General features: G+C 37.2%; 1 protein-coding gene across 2 annotated transcripts in view; it reads right to left on the bottom strand.

Annotated features, from left to right (window-relative positions):
* CSMD1 (CUB and Sushi multiple domains 1) overlaps positions 1-17,493 on the bottom strand; it is a 1,833,881-nt gene that overhangs the window by 1,528,345 nt on the left and 288,043 nt on the right. The gene's annotated exons all lie outside the window — the stretch shown is intronic.

Below are 17,493 nucleotides of genomic sequence, written 5' to 3'. Positions count from 1 at the left end.
ACAAAAAATCTCCTAGAACTAATAAATGAATTCAGCAAGGCTGCAACATGAAAAATTAAAAGTGCAGTACCATTTAAAATCATTCAAAAATAATTAGGTGGAAATCTAACAAAACACATACAAGACTTATATGTTGAAAACCACAAAACGCTGGTGAAGTGATGAAAGAAATCTAAGTAGATGGAGAGATATACCATGATGAAAGACTCAATATAGTAAAAATATCAATTCTCCCACAATTAACTACAGGTTTAATGAAATTCCTTTAAAAATCCCAGCCTAACTTTCTATATTTATAGACAGGAATATTCTAAAATTTGTATGGAAAGGCAAAGGAACTAGAAAAGCTTGAATAATCTTTCAAAAGAAAAAGAAAATGGAAGAAATCAGTCTAGCTAATTTCAAGACACTATATAAGCTGCTATAATCAGGACTGTGTGATATTGCAGAATCATACATACATAGATAAATAGAACAGAAGAGAGTCCAGAAATAGGCCCACACAAAGATGCCTAAGAGATTTTTTTTACAAAGGTGGAAAAGCAACTCAATAAAGGAAGGATGGAAAGCCTTTTCAATAAACGGTGCTGGAGAAAGTAGATATCCATGGGCTTAAAACAAACCTAGAACTAAGTCTTATACCCTGTACAGAAATTAACTCAATATGAATCATAGACTTAACTATAAAACCCTTTGGAAAAAAATGGGAGGAAATATTCAGTATCTACAACTAGACAAAGTGTTCTCAGGCTTCACACCAAAATCATAATCCATAAAAGGAAAAAAATTGTAAATTGGATTTCATCAAAATTAAAAACTTTTGCTGTGTGAAAGATCTGTTAAGAGGATGAAAAGACAAACTACAGACCGGCAGAAAAGGTTTTCTAAGCCCATCTCTGAGAAAGGACTCCTATCTGGACTGTAGAAAGAACTCTTAAAGCTCATCTGTAAAAAACAATCCAACTGGAAAGGGCAAAAGATAAGAAGAGACATTTCACTGAAGAAAATGCAGATGGCAAAGAAGGACATGAAAGAATTAACCACTAGGGAAATGCAAACCAAAACACTAAGAAATCACTACACATTTATCAAAATGGCTAAAATAAAAAAAGTAGTGATTATATGAAACGCTGGCTAGGATAAGGGGAAAATGGATCACTCATCCATTGCTGGTTAAACGTAAATGGTTACAGTCACTGTGGAAAGCAGTTTGCAGATTCTTTAAAAAACTAAATCTGCAACTACCACACAGCCTAGTGCTTGCTCTACTGGGCATTTATCCTAGAGCCATGAAAACGTGCGCACACAAAAAAGCCTGTACACAGATGTTTATAGCAGTTTGGTTTGGAATAGACGAAAGCTGAAACAATTCAAGTGCCTCCTAACGAATGAACGGTTAACCAACTAAATTGTGGTAGGTAGATCTGTAACAAGAACACCACACATCAATGAAAAGAAACAGACTACTGACTGAGAGATGCAACAATGTGGGTGAATCTCCTAAGAACTGTGCTGAGGGGAAAAAACAAATGCCAAGGGTTACATACAGTTTGACCCAATTTATATAACATTCTTGGGATAACAAAATTATAGAAACGGAGAACAGATTAATGCTGTCCTGGGCTAGGTGGAGATGGGCTTAGAGGGATATGGGTGTTGCTTACAAATGAGTAACACAATCTTTGTGATGATGGAACTGTTCTATATCTTGATTATATGAAGGTGAATACCCTGGTTGTGATACTGTACTGTGGCTTTTTAAGATGTTAGCATTGGGGGAAACTGAATCAACTAAAGGAGATATCTCTATATTAATTTTTACAACTGCATGTGAATCTAAAATGACCTCAAAATAAAAAGTTTAATTAGAAAACAGAATATAGACTAAGACAAATTTCTTTCTCATAGGAACATTAAATCTTGATAATCTTAAATCCAAAAAATTGATACACTAGCAGTAGGTAATATAAATTGTCTAAATCCAATGTTAGCATGAAGATGAAGAAAGGTAGCATGTTGCAACAAGAATGAATATATACCTTCACAGTAAATATGCTCTAAAATGATTACCTCAACTGACAGAATTTCTACATAGTTGTAGTAGTCTATAGTGTTAGTGTGATATAATCAACATAATTTTGCTCTGTTAGGAAAGTGCACATTTTGTGAACAAATACATCATTGACATATGTATGTCAAACAAATAAATGCATTTAGATTTTATTTTAAAAGAGAAATTTGGGGATGGAGAAACACCACACACAAATTAAATTTTCTGACTTTTCAAATATATTACAACAAAATGTGTAAATCACAAAGGAAATTAAATTTCTCAAATAAATCCATAAACATGCTTTCAAAGATATACTAGAATTTTTTTTTGATAATTAATAGCAAATTTAATAAACATTTTTACTTTGTAGACAAATAAGAGGTTTCTAAAAATAACAAGAGGACTGAATTACTCAGAGGAAATCAGAAAAGGCACAGGGGACAATTTTTAGGAACATGTATTGTTCTTGAAATTGCTGAGGAAAAGGATTAGGTTTTACAAAAAGACCACATTGACACACTTTTCTTTTAATAACACTAATTTCTTTTTATTTTCTCAGTGAAGCACTTTGTTTCTGCAGTCTGGTGCCTTCCCATCATGAAAAGCCCATCTGTGTTTTTCGTGCACTTTCTCTGGTCTCCCTGGTGAATGCTAATGTAAAGATGTTATTCATGTGCCCAACAATGTCAATCTGAACCGTTACTATTTCTCACATCATGTTCTTCAGAAACATAAAATCCCTTTCAGCAGTCACTTCTCTTTGTGTTCTATTTTCAGGAACATTGCTACACTGCTTTTTCCAATTTTCACAATTATTCTTTACGAAGACCTTCTGCTTCATTATTCCCAGTGAGCATGATCATGGCCCTTTTCCACAGGGGAGTCAAGCCTGTGAAACAAACAAGCTCCTCACATTATCAGACCCCACGGAAGACACTTGTTACGGTGTTGAAACATGGAGGACGGTGTTCATTCCAAACTGAGGTGGCCAAAAAAAGACAGACAAAAGAAAAACAAAACAGGAGGTTACTCTTAAGGAATTTTGCTCAACGTTATTTCCTGTTTCACCTTGAGAAGGCCTTTTTTTCCTGAACGTCTCTGCATCAGCACAGAACCACAGAAATGGCTTTGTACAGAGGAGTCAGTCAACCTCTCTGCACACAGAGTGGCAGGATGAGGCTGGTTGGTGAAGATATGGAAGAAGACAGCTACATTGTTTCCACTGGAACACACTCTGGATCAACCTGGGAGATTCTGTTCCTCTTGGTGAGACAAGATTTGACCATATTATCTCAGCCTTATTTTGCGTCTTCTTTTTCATGATCTCTATATACAAGCTAACAGAGAGCTAGAGCTAAGAGGAGCTTTCAGTTCCCTAGACAAAGCTCTTTATTTATTTTTTTGGAGGGGGTAGGGGAATTATCACTATTTTTTATTTTGATTGGGCAGTGATATCACATTGTGGGTTTAATCTCCCTAGTGTCTCATGCTGAACGTTTTCATGTGATTATTTTTTATCTATATAGTCTCTTCAGTGACACATCTTTTCAAGTGTTTCACCATATTCTAATTGTTTTTTTTTTTTTTTAATATTGAGGAAAGCCCTTTATTTTAATGGTGAAGGAGCAGAGCACAAATATCCACAATATACAGGTGAATTTCATTTCCCTAAGAGAATCTCTGGAGGCTGCTAAGAGTTGCAGTAAGATGCCCATGGTTCCAGGCACAGTGAAGTCCAGGATCCTGACATTGGTACTTCAGAATCTCACAAATTCCTTGCCTGGATCATCAAAAACATCCTGGGACTCTTCTTAGAATCCATTGTCATCTAGCCATCTCTCTCTTGATGTAACGCTGGGTAAGCTGATCCAGCAAGCCGAGCGATTGGTGAAGAGACTTGTGTATGATTCTAGCAAATGGTTATCCTGACTGAGCTACCTCAGGAAATCTCATACCTGGTCACAAACTCAAAGAAGATGAGAAGAGAGATGCTCATGCTACTTGTCTCTAAGTTGACTGGGAGTAGTGTGAAACTTTGCATTACCTTGGAGACACTTAAGAAACATTTAATGTACTTTCCAGTGTCCTCCTCTTCAGAGCCTCACTGGTGTGTTCACCACTCTCTGAGATTTTTTTCTCCATATTTAGTATCCTTTCTCTCAATGTGTTTATCTCTGACTTTTCCGTCACATTCAGGCTGATTTTTTTTCTCACATCACTAAAGCTGTTTCTTTTATCCTTTTCTTCTAATGTGTCTATTATTTCTGAAGTTGTGTTGACTTTATTTTCAGTTTATTTCCTTAGATCTCTCATCTTCTTTTTAATCTCATTCTTTGGAACGGGTTGTTCCGGGACTCTGGAAGCATTAGGGTAAACACTATATATCTCCTTGTGTAAATGTTTTACCTCTGAATAAAGCTCTTAAAATTTTAGGGTATGAAGCTGTCAACTTTCTTTTGGCTTGAAAAGTTCTGCTCTTTATTATTTTTTTTAAATATCTTCACATATTTTTTATTCATCTTCTTAGGGTTGGAGGCGGGGGCATGGTAATAATTTTCCGGAAGGAGAATGACTCAAAGAGAAATATTTGGAAGGACATTCAAGAAGAATAGTGTAGTAGAATCCAAATCACAAAAACTCACTAGGCTTCTAGGAGTGAAAGAAGAGACCAAGGCCCAATGTCCTATGCTCCCTCACCCTTGAAAGTCATGTTCTTAAGGGTTTATACATATGGAGCTACTTATCAGAAAATGCAATAAAATTTGCAAAGTGTTGATCCAGTGCAGGCAAGTTTATCCTTTTGGATCTCTTCTAAAAGAAGCCCTCTGTAACCAGGGAAACTGGCTTGGAGCATCCATGTCACCAAACATAAGACAAAGGGAACGTTCTGATTAGGGAGGTTTAAAGATCTCTTTTTTTACCGGCTACCCTCATAGCAATTTGCCCAAACTAAAGCCCTCTCCTCATATTCCTGCTGTATCTCATTACCTGTTACATGTGAGCGCTAGTTTAGAACACTAATGGATGTCAGTCCCCATCAGTCTCAGCTCTCGTTTGTCTCTGTTGATGATGCGCAGAGTCCTGACCCTGCTGAATGGCAGGCTTTCTCCTCTTCGTGACTCTGTCAAGACTGAGGCTAATAACGAAACACTCTTTCTCCTAATAAGGGAACTAATGGGCAAGGAGAGTGTGTGTTTGGGATAGTCAAGAGGCAAATAAGTTGTCTTAGTTTGGGCTGCCCTAACAAAACTACAGATTGGGTGGATTAAACAGCAGACATTTCTCACAGTTCTGGAGGCTGGGAAATCCGAGATCAAGGTGTGGCCAATTGGGTTCCCTGGTGAGGGCACACTTTAAGACTTGCTGATATCATCTTCTTACTGTGTCTTCACAAGACGGAGAGACAGATGGAGCTCTCTGATGTCTCTTCTTATAAGGGCACTAATTCCATCATGAGGGTCCCACCCTCATGACCTAATCACATCCCAAAGGCTGCACCTCCTAACACCATCACATCATGAGTTAGCGTTTCAACATATGAATTTTGGGGGCACATAATTCAGTCCATAGCACATAACCTGTGAGCTAGCTACCTTATGATACTTTGACTACCTGTACATGAATATATTATTATAATTAAAAGTGCCAACTTCAGAAGTACAGTATTTTATAGTTTGATCTATACCCTTGAAAGGGGAAATGAAGCAAATCCTTGTGGTAAGCAGTTCTCTATGACATGAGTTTTGATGTAGCACTGTGCAAATGTTATCTGCGATAATGCAAAAGTCTCTTCCAACATTACTATGAACTTATGCTCCATGAAGCGCTGTGATAAGGGTCGATAAGATTCAGGACACTTAAGACAACCCACAAATAACTGGCAGCAATAATTGGTTGAGAAATACAGACCACGAACATGAATAATACAAAGAAAAATTATTTGTTTCATGTGCTCAGTAACAGTACACTTCTTAGAAGAGAGAAAGAATGTGTTTGTGTATAGAGGTGGTAGTGTGTCTGTGTGTGTGTGTGGGGGGGGGGATATACCAGCAAGGAAATTTTCATGAAAAGATAGCTTCTTTCATTGAGGCAGTCATCTGACAAACACATCAGTGCTAGCTCCTGACTACAGCTTCATTAAGAAGCTCCATCATGCTTGCATTTATTGGACACTGTTTCTCCACCAATAAGTCTGCACACAATGATAGCAAATATTGCATAGTGTAAAACAGTGCTAGTTTGAAACTGTGGCTTGAAAAACAGCTCCGTTTGTTAGTATTATTCTCTCTTAGAATCTTGTCGCATGATTTACATACCTAAGAAGCTTATCATTCTATTTCTCTTAGGATTTTCCTTCCCCTTCCAGATGAAATATTCAATCCTTTTGCCATTACAATCATTAAGTAATTTCTTTATGAATATCAGTGCAGGTTACTGAATTGGCCCTAGGGAAATACTAACATGGTAAATTTATAGATCCTGTTTTTAACCTCAATGGATGCTGTTTGTTTATCAACTTTTTTCTTTAAACACATTATAGTCTTGAGTCTGTTTGTCTAACCAAGTGGAAACTTTTCATGAGGAGAAAAATTAACATTTGGCAAACAGGTTTAATGTGATAATTCTAGAAGCACAACAGAAAAGTTACTGCACTGGAACAATCGCAGCGACGTAGGCAAAACGTGGCTGGCCAGCTTCCAAATAGGGGTCACGTTCTCCTCGCTACCTGAATTCCCCAGATGCTTTCAATAGACTCAAATAACGTTATCCTCAATAGTGCCTCTCTCAGCACAGAGAGATTAAAGGGAAAAGTTTTAAAATGGAACAGTTTTCATGGTTAGATTTAATTAATAGATCTGTTTTATCTCACCTTGTAAGACACATAGGTCAGAAAGTATTGTTGGTTATATATATATATATTTTTCCTCTCCAGGAGGCTATCAGCCTGAAGGAGCCAGTAGGAAAAAATCATCTTTGAAGACTTTCATCCATGCCTCATCTTTTCAAGTTACATTAAAAATGAGGAGATAGAAACACCCCACTAGTTGCCGGAATCGCTGTTGAATGGGTCAGCTTTCCAAAGTGCAGAACAGCAGCCCACCCAGGTGGGCATCGTTTGTCTTTCTTGGAACATCTGACATGGTGCAGGTAGCGTACAGAGAGCGTGGCAGTGCTAATATCCAGGGCAGCCCCGTGCTCTTTGTGTAGGAGATAAAGCATTCCAGAAAGAAGCAGGCGTTCTGCAGGGCCAGGGCCTGGGGAGTGAGCTCCACTTTGCAGGGAGGTCCAGGCAGCAGCCCCTGGGGGACACCTGCTGGGCTTCCATTGGCCGAGTCTCCTGGAACGCCAGGGGTGTGTGGGAGACAGACGGCAGCACTCTAAGGAGATTGTTTACACAGGTATCTGAATCTAGTTTAACAGGGTATATTTCAGGAATCTTTTGATCTCTTTCAAATGAAAACTTCTCTAGGACCTTGTCTCTCAACCTAGGATCAAAGCCGCGAGGGGTGCAGGCTCTGTCTCGAGGGGAGTGTAAGGAAAGTAGAGCCTGCCAACGATCCTGAATTAAAAGCAGACTTGGAAAGATGGGCGGAAGGTATCTGCGGTGTATACAAAATGATCCAATTCCACACGTAGGAGAAGAGAGAAAAACCCATTTTGTATTACTGCTTAAAAATAAAATTCAATAAAAGGTCATTAAAATAATGAAATACATACCTACAAGGTAAATAGCCATCAGTAAGAGAAAATGTAAGAGTATTACTGAATCCTAGGATAAATAAAATGTGCCAAGTATGCAGAAAAATTAAAAATAGACAAACAGAAAGGCCAAGTGCTTGACCAAAAACAAAAAGTTTAGAAGGGGAGAGAAAAAAAGCTTGACTGTGTAACCACACACACACACATACACACACACACACACACACCCCTCTCTGGAAAACTAGAAAAAAACTCAAAAACAGTATTGAGGGGAAAAGAGAATTGTATCAAAGAAGAAAGAAAGAGAAAGGTAGAGAGAGAGAGAAAGGAAGGAAGGAATGATTTGTGAAGGGCATTTTAGGAACATAAAAAGAGCTACCAATTATAGATATTATGAGTGAAATGAGGGAATGTAGAGAAGTGCTTGCCTTGGGTCTTGAGAGATATGGAGCAAAATCTTGATTCTACCATTTATGAGCCGACGATCATTATCCACTTGAACTTCTCTGAGTCTCAGGATTGCAGGAAAATTAAATAAGAACAATACAAAAGCAGTGTAGAGCATGATTTGAAGCAGATTCAAAGCTGGAAGGAGGGGCCAGTTCTGAGAATGGTTGGATAGTTGAATGTGGAGATAAGGAAGGCTTAAACTGAAGGTGAGGTGGCAGCAGCAACTGTGACTATAGGAAAGAAAGGATGCTCACAGGAGATATTAATGGGGCAACCTTCCTAGCACTATCAAAATTGAACCAAGTAGAAATTCAACAGACCCATTTGGTACTTTTTTGCACATAGTCTTCATCTTCATCTGTGGTGCCTCAGATTCCCTTCTGCTTGTCAACAATAAACCTAGTTTAGAGTCAGGCATTTTATTTTCTTGAAACGAGAGCCAGAGCTTCTCCAATCATTGCACTGGTGTAGTATAGTAAGGTGTCTAATTGTTCCCTAAACAAAAAGATCCTAAATTATCAGACCAATAGGAAAAGCCAAAAGAGAAATGTTCAGGCTGAATTGAATATTGTGCTTTCTGGATGTGTCTGGATTTGGTAGAGAGTAGTGACTCCCCACACTTGCTTTGCATAAGGTTTTGCAGGTTTTGAAGCATATTATAGCCTTTGATCCTTACAACAATCCTAGAAAGTAGATGAGGAAGTCATCTCCGTTTTGCTGAGTGATAATCACATGATTCAGCCATGCATAAAGTGTTTCATCAACTCAATAGACACATTCTATGTATCAATAGGATCACAGACACTGACCTAGACATATATTAGTTTTGATAAACTTGGGGTTGAAAATACTTCAAATGGTGACCTCTATTCTTATGTTTATGATATCCTTTCTATACATATTAAGACTAAATTAATTGTGCTTCTCATTCCCTGCCAAACACTGAAAGGGAAACTCAGGTATCGATCTGCCCTCAGCTGCACCATCACCGGGATGTGGTCTATGTCCTTGCTTTTGCCACCACATCCACTCCTCAAGCGCTTATTAGAGCCTCTGCAGCTGCTGCCGTATGCCCATAATCCTGTCTTTAACTCCTCTATTCAATTTATCACCAGGTCCTGCAAATTTTGCTTTCTAAATAGACGTCATAATTTCCAATCTATCTCCACCATTACCAGCACCATTTTTGTGCTATCAGCTCCCACTGTATTCTGTCTTAACCAACTGCTGATCTGCATTCTTGCTCCTCATCTGCAACAATCTACATTCCAAGCCACAGACAGGATAAAAACAAAATTTTTGTTCATAGTTTATACAGCCTATCGACACCTTTCTGCTATCTACATCTCTACATCTATCTCCCACCCTTTTTTCCCTTAGTTTGTTCTCTAACCACTAAAGACCTTTCTTTGTTCTTTTCAGCATGTTGTTCACTTTACTTTTGAACATGTTGTTTTTCTTTCCTGGAATAATCTCTCTCTCCATCTCTCTCCCCTCATCCTAATATGCCACACTTTATCTAGTTATCTCCAACCCTGCTTTATATTTGCAAGCCAGAATAACTTTGTCAGTAAGGGTTCTTCTTATGATCTAGACCAGATCAGGTGTACCCACTTTTATGTTTTCATAGCACCTGAATAATTTTTCTTTATAGCATTTATCACTGCTGCAATTTTACATTTCTCCATGTGAACATTAATATCTCTTTCCAACTAGGTTGTAAATTTCACAAGTTCTGCTTTTACTGACCATTATATCCCTGAAACCCATTAGAGCTGTTGGCAGGTGAGAGATGCTCACTAAATACTTGTGGGGAAAAAAAAGGAGAGAAGGAAAGAAGGAAAAAACAATAGAAGGAAGAGGAGAGGAAGAAAATTTAAGAATGTCTCTAAAATGATATATTAACACATATCATTTTGATGCTGCAAAGTAACTATGATATTAATGAAAGTATATATTGATTCCCCAGGAATAAAACACTAGAGGCAATAAAATGAAAGAGACATCATAATCTTTGCTTTCCATTTTATAGGCAGTTAGAATGGTAAACAAATAGCTATAAGACTACATGATGACTATTGTAGTAAGAGTATACACATACACACACACACACACACACACATGAATTAAAGACCCTCTTTATAAGACTGGATAGAGTCACAAAATCTACAGAGAAGAAATGTTTTTTAGTAACTTACTGTCGTGTATTTATAACCACTTCTATAGCCAGGTAAATATACATAATAAAGTTACTGTAGAATTCATGCTTAGTGAATTTTAGAAACAACCTTTTTTGTTGAAGGAATCTGATAATATGGCCAGAAATTAAAGTGAAGAAGTAAATTAAAATATGGAGTTCACCATTAAAGAAATACGTTATCTATGTATTTATCTTGGAAATGGATAATGGGACAACGTTTCGACAGAGGGGCATTTGAAGTACATAAAGGTATTTTTGAGGAGGTCTGTTGTAAACAATATATATTAATTCAAAACAATATCAATAGCAAGATTGTCCCCCTCTTCTTATCACATTTTGACCAAGTGACTTTTAATGCACCGTGACAGGGTCTGGTTTTGCTCACTGGTATATCCCCAGTCATAGCCCAGTGCCTCAAATTCTGTCATTAAGAACACTTAATAACTAGTGATGCTTCACAAATGAGTTAAGGGGACCTACCTAGACCACACCAAGCAAACCAGCAGTGGTAGTACCGAAGCACAGCATTGGCTCCCACCCTCACCCACGGAACTGTGACAATAGCAATCTACCAAATGCCCTCAACATTTGCCCCTGTTCCTGTAAACTCTGTGGCCCTAATCTTTACCCAAGAGACCTCACTGTCATGGTCCTTTTGCAGGGATCTCTCAGGACACACTGCATTACTGCTTCCCTGCACCTGACCGCTGAACTACACCCCCGAGAAAAGAGTTTTCCCTTAGTCTGCAGAAGACCAGTGAAGGGGAGACTTACAGGTCCCTGTGCCGGAGTTGCCACCTTGGCAACCATGCATACACTTTCTGGGGTGAACATTCTTCACTTCCAAAGCAGCCTTCTTATTGATCAATGCTTTAAAACTTTCTTTCCCTCCTGCTCACATTTGATAAACATTAAAATATTAAGCCTTTATTCAGTATTGTTGAAATTCAAAATATAAAAGTTGTGTTTAATAACAAATCAAAGTCATTCAGCTCTGTTTACTTTTAGACTAACCATTCTCCCCTCCCATATATGCCTATTATTATTCTAGAATTTGATAAGCCTACCTTTACTTCTGACATTCGGATCAAAATTCCAATTTGGGGGCCAGGGAAAATGTTTTCCATACTACAAAAACTGCTTTAAGCTCTCTTAACCTTTTTCCTTCTTTAATGATAATTTTTCTACAAGGAGATAATATCTTACGAAGGGGTTAGGAGGATCAAATGACAAAACTATCTGAAAGAGCCAGACACTCAGTAAATGCATGCTGGATCTGAAATTTATTGGTTTCTGTAACTACTTAATTTCTTTAAATGAAGCTTTATGTATAAGTAATATGTGCATAAAGTATATAAAATGCATATGCAGTTGAAATGCTCATTTATTGATTTTAAAAGTGAATGGCTGTTTCCCAAATTAATTGCTAGTTGTTTTGTGTATATAAATGCAGATTTAAAAACCACATTTCTAGAATATTAGATACAACAGCTTGTAATTTGTTTGAAAATTCTTCAAGTATTCTAATATTAACAATGTATGCAAATGATGTAAATAAAACAATATGCCATTAAAATGACTTAAACTTGTTTTTTAAATCATTTAAACGTTGAATAGGATTTGGTACAAGGGCAACTATAAATATACACAGTGTATTTCAAATCAGCACTGTGCTTAGGATCAATTCAGATCAATTTATGTTCTGCAAAAATGCATGCTGCAGTCCTGGTCACTCAGCTGAATCTGAAAAATACCTGTTATGTTACCACTAAGGTTTTACAAGGAGAATTCTACCTAGAAAAATGAGTCTAGCAAGTAAAATGAATCTGAAAGCATTGGGTCACTTAATTCAACCTCAAACCTTTCCTTATTAATGTTACTTTCCAATATGAATGCACTTTCCTGTGAATTTCCTTCACCCTTTGAAACTACATGCAGTGGGAAACCATGTTCTCATCATCGTACTTTCACACTTGACGGCTCTGAGCAAGTGTACTAAATTACCGAGTGGGTGGAAAGAGGAAAGTAAAGTGGAATTGGTGACGGTGAGCCAACTTGATAGTGGGCCAACACTCTTTTAGATGGTTTTTAATGTGAATACAAGAACATACACACACACACACATATTCATGATTTTAGAATTCACAGACATTAACTTGTGTTGTGGCTGTGTAATAAAAAATAATTAATGTCTGTTCTGAATAATGAAGATGAAAACAGAACAAATTTTTGACATGGGCATGAACTGCCAATAAGGCTTCTTCAATAGGAGTCCATCCTTGACAATTGAAATGTTTTTAGGAAGTGAGAGAGATCGTTTGATACTAAGATCCTAGACATCCAGAAGGATAAACCTATTCTGCTTTGCTTTCATCTCCTACTTCATATTCTTAAATTTGATAAGAGGTGCCATAATATTTGACTTAAAAAGAGTTGAAGCAGCCCAAATGACTTGCTAATTTCATTGGACTTATTGCTGTCTCTCCTGCATCTATTGCCCTCTTTCCTTTCTTAACAAAACTCCAGCTCTTCCAGTCATTGAATTTGGTGAAATGAACCCACTCTAATGCCAAGGATAGACCTCAGTGAGCCTAAGCCAATTAGCAATCAGTCCAATGGCCATGTGATGTAGTCTAACCAAATCAAGATGCCACATTCTCTTGATTGTGGTGATAGGGTGTCCATGTGATTTGGCAACTGGCTTAAGCCGGTGCTACCATGGGAAGTCCATGGCCAATGTCCAATGGCTGGAAAATAGAAGTTCTCTCTCCCTTTGGCTATGAACATAGAAACATGTGGTTCTTGAAGCTTCTAGCAGCTATCTCTTGATCATGAGCAAAGCCTGATGAGACACAGTTAGCAGCAAATGAGGCAAGATTGTACAAATCCTGGAGAAATAGAGTCACACCTATGAAGAAGTCATGAATTTTGAGCTCAAGGTATGTCTGAATCCCGGTTCTGTAAGCCAATGTATTCCCTTTGTTGTTTGAGCTGATTTAAGGTGTGCTATCTGATACTTGCTGTTGAAAACATCACTAGTGATATGGTAGCCTCACTAAGATTGTTATGTGACCTCCCTGTTCCATTAGTTGCTGGTAAATAAATCTTGCTCCAATACTTTCCTCCTTTTCCCCCAAACCAAATAACCAAACTTTAAGGAGGAATGAAAAAGAGAAGCAAGCCAGCATCGTGAAAAAATCAACGTCCTTGGGAAAAATAGAGTAATATTTACTATTTATTGTATAAATGACTTTGACAAGGTCATAGAACATCTGGAAGCTTAGGCTTCCTTCTCTATAAATCAGAGACAAGAAACTGTGCAGCTCTAACAGACACAACAAGTGTCCAGCACAATTCCTGCCACATGGTGGGTCACTAGGAAATACTGACTCCTTCCTTGATATTTAGTGGAAAACATTGTTAACGGTCTTGGAACGTTCATATTGTTTCTTCAGATAAGCACTTCTTCTGATTAGTCAGAATGTTGAGCTTAAATTATTTGTTTTTATATTTATATCTTCAAGTATGCATTTAGTACTTTTCAAATTAGAACTATTTACTTCTTATAACTTTTTATATTTAATATTGGAAAACATTCAATTCCTATGGTTGTTTTAAAAGCAAATAAGATAATACATGAACATACCTTGCTAGCTGAAAAGTCCCATATAAATGTAAGGACTTTTAGAAAGCATTTATTTTCAAATTTAGACCTTAGGATGCTGTAGACCACAATAGTGTACAGCTTTTTATTCTGGCAAAAGGATACTGTAATTTGGTAATATTAGTCCAATTCATGCTGTCTTCTTGTTAAAAAAAATGGTTTAAAAGCTTCAATAAATGTATTTAGATGAATAATGTGTATAAAAATATGATTTCTCACTATACCAAATATATTAAAATATTCTACTTAAAGCCTAATAAATATTGAATGCATATTTTATTAATATTTTAATAACTTTGGTAAGTTTCCAGAGAAAGTCCATCCCATTTCTCCTACAAACATAAGTATTGCTTTACATATACAGATTTTCTCACATATTATATATACACCCAAGCTCTCACCTCTCATCAGATATAAAAAAATCAATGTTGTACAATTCATACATGTGGGGCAGAAATTAGAAGTAAAGAGAAATTTTAATTCAAGCTATGCTGTTATTGTCATATAACTGAAAATCAATGATTTAGAATTTTCATTTCTGATCTATCAATATGTTTCTGCAAATTTTGTTTATTCTAAAGGTAAAGTGTCCATGAAACAATTTAATGTTACTAAAAAGAGTCTATCTCGATTTCCTTTTCAGGAAATTCATCAACAGAATGAAAGATGCACTAAAAGTCATGAATTTACATTCTTCAGAAAGATGCATTAAAAGTCATGAAGGTAAACACAATATTTTTGCATTGTACCAAAAGGCACAATCCAAAGCAGATTTGACAGCTTATAAATGTCCCACAAGATACACAGGCCCCTTTGGAGGTGCTTTGCAGGTCAGTACTCTCCCCATCTCCGGCTCAGAGTCCTGCCCCTGTGTTTACACATTTGGTATGGACTGAAGGACGCCCTTGACCCAGGCAGCTCTGTCAGACTCCACTCCTGGAGTTGTGGAGTCAAGACTGAGAGAGTCTAGTCTACTTGTATTATGGAGCGAATTGGGAAAACAAATCCAGCAATTAAGGGCTTGTTATTTTTCAAACCATTCAGAGAGAAGCTGAGAATGCCTTTCTTCAGAGTGTGAAGGTAATGACCATGAATCTCCCAGAGACCCGTGGGCTTCCTGAAGTCTGGGAACTCCAGTCAGGCCAGTCGCACTGTCTCCTTGGGAGTCACTAGGTTTCCTGATACACTGAGAGTAAATTTCCCTGTTCTTTGTACAATTAGCTCAGACGTTTTCCTGTTATCCTCATCTCTCTGGACACTAAACTTACCGAAACATTCAAAAAGTGACAAGAAAAAATAAGAACAAGTAGAGATTTCCTTCCTAGACCATGAATCTAAGAATTTTGGTTCATTAATCTCATTCAAGAACTATAAAGAAATAATTAGCCATTTTAGCAGAATATCATGTACAAGGGGATTTTTTTTTAAATCAAAGGATTATTTATCATAGTGAAATTTGAGGAAATAATAGTACTCACTGGATATAGCTAAATAAATTATTGTACATCAAAATGACGGCATTTTACAACTTTTAAAACAGTTTTCCAAAAAACTTTTAAAATCTGGAGAATTTTGTGTAAGATATCATCAATATTAGTTTCCTGCTTCCTTAAGAAGAAGTGTGACAAATGTAAAAATATCTTTAACCATAAACAGCTAACCATAAATTGCAAGTAAGCTGGTTTTGCATTTTAGATTAATTGCTCATCCATGTTAAAGAATATAAGAGACATAAAGTTGCGTTACCTTTTCTTCTTATACTAATCAATCACTGAACAAAATTGTAACATTGAATAGTAACAATGCCTTTTACATTTTACCAAATGCTGAGACAAAAGTATATTTTCCCATTATTGGGGAAAAAATGTGACACTAACACAGAAACAATAGGAGAGATAGAAATCAAGTGGAAAAACAGCAACTTCATACATAGTCTTCTGACCTTTACCCAGTTATCTAATATCTCTAGCACATTTACCACCTTTTAATATCACTAAAAACAAAATCCATTTAGAGTTATATTCATAACTTAGTGCACCAGAAGGGGCATAGGGAATCTCACATAAGAATAAAGGCAGTTAGGAAAGAAATGAATATGAGAAAACAAACTCTAATAGACATATACATAACATAAAATCATGAACATTATATATAATATATATATCAGGTGAAAAACTGATCAATAATTTTTAATTGAAAGAAGATGATAAAACAACTACATTTGAAAATTTAGTAAAAGGGGGCGAAATACTAATACAAACTCTAAACTCATTCAAAAAAATACGTTTCAAGTTGGTGGTGAGAATAAAATACTTATTTATAGGTTCAGTAAAAGAGGCTGATTTCCTTTTGGGCGGTGGGAACTTTGATGGTCAAAATTGAGAACTATATTTTACACTTTAAAAGTTAAAAGTTAAACTCGCTATAAATATGAATCAAGAGTGCAGTCTGCTCATTTTCAAACTTATTTTCTCAGTCTAATTCCACCATGTTGTTTTCCAAAGAGGACTGTTAGCAATTGTGCCTGGTCTGGAATACTCAAGCAGCCTCACTCACCTTTTCATTATGTTCTTTATATCAGAATAGTCTGCTGAGACACCACGTTCTCTCTTTCCTCTGCTCCAGAAGAGAAACAGCCAAGGCTACGTTCTCTTCATCCACACCACAGAATTAGTCAAGCCTTCCTGACTGAGTTGTCTTGGCTTTTCCTTTTGGCAAATGCAGGGAGTGAACAAATTCTTTCTTTTCAGGGGTTGGTTAAAACCAATGTACCTACAAACACATCCTCCCCTGTCCTATCCTACTTGGAGGCTACGGCCACAGAAGCCTTAAAGTGGATTGAATATGGGGGGAGAGAAGGAAGGAGGCACATGCTTGAGGGGGTGATGACACAAAACCAGAGGAGGTAGGTGTGACTCCCACCACTGGAGCAATGGAGAGGCCCTTGGAAGTGTAGGAGACCTGTGTCCAGGTCGAGACGGCCCCTAAGGAGGTGGCAGTACCACTCCCGAGACTGGCACTTGGCTGATTGGCTAGTGAATTCCATGAACTCATGGAAAATGTCTTCTGCAACTGAGCTTAAGGTTATCTAGTTAACTGTGAAGACCAACCTTTTGCTCAGTAAGAGTTGCTATAATAACAGATGATAGAAGATCAACAAGGAGGAGCACCTCTGACAGCCAAAGCCATAGAGGTTATGGGTAGGAGCATCAAAAATCAAGGCCAGGGCCCTCTGTAGACCCTGGTCCTGGTCCCTGCACCCACAGGATGCTGGAACGAACACATGAAGGGACAGAAGGAGCCTTACTAAAGACTCTTTGTGCAAATGCTATTAGTCAGGTGGATGCCAGAGGTAGCGAAGAAGCCAGATTTAATTGGACTTAAGTAAATTAAATAATGTGCTACATTGGGCAAATATCATAGAAA

This window comes from Equus caballus, chromosome 27 (genome assembly GCF_041296265.1).
Source record: "Equus caballus isolate H_3958 breed thoroughbred chromosome 27, TB-T2T, whole genome shotgun sequence".
In the NCBI taxonomy this organism is placed as follows: Eukaryota; Metazoa; Chordata; class Mammalia; order Perissodactyla; family Equidae; genus Equus; species Equus caballus.
Note: the sequence above shows the minus strand (reverse complement) of the source record. Positions and strands in the feature narration are given on the sequence as shown.